This window comes from Cervus canadensis, chromosome 8, assembly GCF_019320065.1.
Source record: "Cervus canadensis isolate Bull #8, Minnesota chromosome 8, ASM1932006v1, whole genome shotgun sequence".
Classification (NCBI taxonomy): Eukaryota; Metazoa; Chordata; class Mammalia; order Artiodactyla; family Cervidae; genus Cervus; species Cervus canadensis.
In genome coordinates this window covers 91,016,359-91,021,670 of record NC_057393.1, presented here as the reverse complement: position 1 = coordinate 91,021,670, position 5,312 = coordinate 91,016,359, and the positions used below count along the sequence as shown (strand labels likewise).

General features: G+C 46.3%; 1 non-coding gene across 1 annotated transcript; it reads right to left on the bottom strand.

Annotated features, from left to right (window-relative positions):
• Positions 1–4,157: 4,157 nt before the first annotated feature.
• LOC122446917 lies at positions 4,158–4,306 on the bottom strand. Its single transcript, XR_006271060.1, has one exon. It is a non-coding gene; the product is annotated as a small nucleolar RNA SNORA57 (small nucleolar RNA).
• Between the last annotated feature and the right edge of the window lie 1,006 nt (positions 4,307–5,312).

Here is a 5,312-nt window from a genome sequence, read left to right as displayed (position 1 = left end):
CTGAATTCTTTCTATGCTGAGACATAAAGGACTGGGAGCTCTTCAGAGCCTCCCTGAAATGCCACCCATGTGTTTCAAATTTATTAGTTTTTATGTGATAAACATATAATATTGGTAATTGCAAAATTTTATGATAAATGACAACTGCAGGGTGGTAGTTTATATGGAGCTTAGAAAAAGAAGGGTTCAGAAACAAAGAGTTTGTATTTATGTAGCATTGCCCAATGGGAATAAAAAAGACTGAATTTAAAAGAAAGATAAAAATTATAGTCTCTTCAACAGTAAACTCTAGTTCAGCCCTGAGACCATTCTCCATGGTCTTCCCTAAACTGGATAAAATAACCCATAAAGCTCCCTTTGCTCTGACTCTGCTTAATTTTCCAATGACTACTTCAGATAAATTTATAGTGAGATGCCCAGGACAGTGACTCTTAGTGTTTCTGTCTGCACACGCACACATATCTCCCCCTTCCACATCATGCTGTCATTCCCAGGCTGTACATCAGCCTTCTCCTTTATAATTCTGTCTCCCATGGCCTTAGCTGCTGAGATTTATCCCCTTAGAGACTGGTCTGAGATCTGCAGAATTCCTAGAATCCTTTACCTGGACCAATCTCTCTCTTTGCTCTTCATTATAACATTGGAGAAATACAATATCACGAACATAAAGGAAAAAGGCCCCATGAGAAGGCAGTACATCTTTTTTGGGACCAGTGTGGTTAAAAACGACAGTCAGTAACCTTGTTTGCAAATAACTAGGTCCATTTAAAAGCACTGTGGATATGGGTAATTCCAAAACAAGCATCCAGCACAAGGATCTGAGTGGTACATGTGCATGCCTGTGACGGAAGCCCTCTCATTTACCTACAGTGCTTCAGGTCTTATTTAAAAACATACCATTTTCCTTACCCTGTCAAATGGAAGCCACATTCATTTATACTAGCGAGGATTCTCAGGACCTCTGGGTTTATGGCTAGTCTCTCCAGACCGCTGCTCCTTGCCTGAGCCAGGCTGTGATATGCTTTCAAGCAAAAGGAGCATCTCCACAGAAACGGCGGTTAACATCCCCGCCACAGTGTGCCCTCACCCTGTGATTTTCCCTCCAAATTTGCATTCGTGCTGTCAGTTGGGAAATTGCATAGAATGACAATTGATGCCACCAGTGAAAGAAGCTTTGATGGTAATGAGGGATGGGGAAGAAGCAGACTTATTAATTAATGGCTCCAGAAGAAGGAATGGGCTCTCTCTACTCACATAAGCTGCTTGAACTCAAGTGGGGTTAATTGTTTCCTGTGTGAGTCCATGGTAGCTTTCATCTTGGGAGATGGCAGAGAATGAGCCTTAATTAGCCAGGCTGACCTAATCTCATGGTCTGTTCCAGGTATAACATCAGTGGTTTGCCCTCAGTTCTTCTGGAGTAGATGCATGTGTGTGTGTACACACCCACACCCCCCACCCTGCGGTTAGTCATCCTTTCAGCAAGAGGTGTGGGAGAAAGTGTTCCTTTGTCATTCTAAAACATCTGAATGAGCCTGTTTGTAGATGTGGTGTGTAACTGTCCTAGATTAGATTAACGTCTTCGCTGAGAGACAGACTCTGAGCTGGAGACAGTAAGGGGGTTAAGGGGTGGGGGAGGGCTCTGGGGTGCAGCCCTGTAAGGGAATGGGCATGCTCAGGGGAAGTTGACTGTGATATGGTTCTAACATAAGCTTCAGTTAATCTCCCAGGGACTCTGCCATGGGGTCAGCTCTCTGGGTTGTCTTAAATGAGGCCAAGGGACTGGGACTTTGGTTTCCACATGACGAGTCCCCAGGAAGGAGTGTAGCCTGGTGTCCTGGAGTTCCGTTCACGTGATGGGGATCCTCAAGGAACAGCTTGGGTGGGGCTCTCAGCAGCCTTGGTCCTGGACCTAGGACCTAGAGGGGCGGGCAGGGCTTCGTCACAGGGCTGATGCCCCTTTCAATGAATGGGCCAGGAGGAACTGTGGGCCATTACCTCACTCCCTGACCACCCGCCGGCTTTCTATTCAGAGCAGAGTTTAGAAGGCGGTTCTGGCAAGAAGCAAGCAAGCAAGAAGCAAATAGTCAGTCTTTCACTGAGGTAAGGGATGAAGGACCAGCCCTCAGTTCTCCTGTGAAGCAGGACTCAGACACCAATGGGCTCTGCATACTTTGTGAAATGCGTAGCCCATATTCAGGGGTAAATGGGTGACATGAAGTGTCTGAGTGTCGCGAATCAGTTGGCCCAGCATTAGTTTATAACAGAGCTGGGATGCCAGCTCTTCTTCTTCTTTTAAATTAATTCATTGATTATGTTTGGCTATGCTGGTTCTTTGTTGCGGTTCTTTGTTTTTGTTGCTGCACGTGGGCTTTCTTTAGCTGCAGTGTGTGGTCTTCTCATTGTGGTGGCTTCTCTTACTGTGAAATGTGGGCTCTAGATGCACAGGCTTCAGTATTTGTGACTCAGGGCCGCTAGAGTGTGGATTCAGCAGTTGTGGCCCATGGGCCCCATTGTCTCATGGCATGAGGAATCTTCCTGGACCCAGGGTTGAAACCATGTCCCCTGCACTGGCAGGCAGATTCTTAACCACTGGACCATTAGGGACGTCCCCACCATGTCTCCTTAAACCTCAGGACAGTTAGTGCCGCTTCAGTTTCACACGCTGCCTCCAAAATACGTCCTTTTTTAAAAAGTAAGGGAGGTCACATTTGCAAATGTTGGCTTTTCTGTGATGTGGCTTACTCCCTCTCTCTTTTTTTTTTTTAGCTATATTGAGATATAATTGACATATAACTTTGTGTAAGTTTAAAGTGTCCAATGTGCTGATCTGATATATGTATATATCTCGAAATCATTCCAAAATGTTAATTAACATCTCCACCAACTCACGTAATTACTTTGTCTGCATGTGTTAAAAACACTTATGATCTACTCTTTAGCAACTCTCCAGTTATGATACAGTTGCTGTTGTTCAGTTGCTAGGGTGTGTCTGACTCTTTGCAACCCCATGAACTATAGCATGCCAGGCTGCCCTGTCCTTCACTGTCTCCTGGAGTCTGCTCAGACTCATGTCCATTGACTTGGTGATGCTATCCAACCATCTCATCCTCTGCTGCTTTATTTTCCTTTGGCCTTCAATCTTTCCCAGCAACAGGGTCTTTTCCAGTGAGTTAGCTCTTCACATCAGATGGCCAAACCATTGGAGCTTCAGCTTCAGCATCAGTCCTTTCTTTAGGATTGACTGGTTTCATCTAGCAGTCCCAAGGGACTGTCAAGAGTCTTCTCTAGCACCACAATTTGAAAGCATCAATTCTTCAGCACTCAGCCTTCTTTATGGTCCAACTCTCACATCCATACATGACTACTGGAAAAACCATAGCTTTGACTATATGGACCTTTGCTGGCAAAGTGATGTCTCTGATTTTAATATACTGCCTAGATTTGTCATAGTTTTCCTCCCAGCAATCAGACAGTATTATTACCTATAGTCACCATGCCGTACATCACATCTCTAGAGCTTATTCATCTTACTGACGATTGTACTTTGGCATGGTTGTTTTCCTTTTTATGGCTGAATAATATTCCATTGTGTGTGTATAGTATAAATATAGGTTTATCTATAAATAAAATATAGGTGGATCACATTTTATTTAACTACTTATGTTGTTTCCATGTCTCAGCTGTAATACTGCAGTGAACATGGAGGTGCAGATAACTCTTCAAGGTAGTGTTTCATTTTCTTCTGATAAATACCAAAAAGTGGTATTGCTGGATCATGTGTGTGTTGTGTGTTGCTCAGTTGTGTCTGACTCTTTGCAACCTCATGGACTGTGACCTGCTAGGTTCCTCTGTCCATGGAATTCTCCAGGCAAGAATACTAGAGTGGATTGCCATTTCCTCCTCCAGGGGATCTTCCTGACCCAGAGACTGAACCCAGGTCTTCTGCATTGGAGGCAGATACTTCACCATTTGAACCACCAGGGAAGGGTTGGATCATATGGTAACTCTGTTTTTAATTTTTGAGTAACCTCCATACTCTTTTCCATAGAGGTTGCATGAGTTTACATTCCTACCAACCATGCACAAGTGTTAACCCTTTTCTCCACATTCTCATCAGCATTTGCTATCTCTTGTCTTTTTTTTTTTTCTCTTTTTCTCTGTGTCCCGGCGCTTGAGGATAGAACCGGCGGATTGCTGGCCGCCGGTACCGAAGACATGACGCCGAGGGGGCTAGAGCCCGTTCCCTCTACCTCCGTACATTACGCGGATCGGGACTGCACGCCCGACCCCCGCCAAGAAAAGGAGGGTTCTTGTCTTTTTTATAATAGTTCTATGACTTTAAACCGATCTTGAGCTAACAGGTAGAGACTGACCCCTGAAGGGTTTCTAGGCTCATGTGTGGCCTTGAAAATCTGAGTTACTTGAGAAGCAAAGTAGTTGAAGTTCATTCCCTATTTTTGCTCTACCGAGACCAGTGGCTCAGCGGTAAAGAATCTGCCTGCAGCATAGGAGACAAGGAAGACCCTGGTCTGATCCCTGGGTTGGGAAGATCCCCTGAAGGAGGGCATGGCAACCCACTCCAGTATTCTTGCCTGGAGAATCCCATGGGCAGAGGCGTCGGGGGGCCACAGTTCATGGGGTCACAGAGAGTTGGACACGACTGAAGCGGCTGAGCACACACAGACACCAAGACTGGAACGAAGGGTTCCCTTGTGGTCTTGCTGGTTCCACGTGGCACAGACTCCTACCAACCTCATGGGTCTGGGCCATCACCCCCTGTGGAGCCCTGAAGCTTGGGAGGAAAGCAGGAGGCACAGGGCAGGCAGAAGGGGTTCTGGTCTCAGGGTGGAGCTCGGGATGGCGCACTCCTTAGGCAGCTACAGAGACTGCACCAAGCCCGCGGGTACCCCAGTCTCTTCCTTGTTCTTCTTCCTAATCTTTTTCTGCCTCCTCCCCTCCATGCTGTGGGAAGGGGCGTTTCCTCTGAGGGTCAGCGCCCAGAGCGCACAGTAACTGCTTGATAGATGTTTGTGGATGACTGAATGTTGGTCCCAGAGGCTCTCAGGTGGGCCCTGGGAGAGAAGACAGGATCTTATCAGTCCTCCCTGTTCACACTCACTCTGTGGCCCACCTGTATTTACTCCTCAGACTGAAGTGATATTTGTGTAACTTTTCCTCTTTTACCATGCGAGCAGCTTACATGCCAATGGTCACAACTTATGGCCAACCTCTTCAAGTGTCCTAATCGTGATGTGGTCCCAGCCGAGGGGCCTGGAAAAGGGGAATGTTCTGAGCACCAAGGAACCCTATCT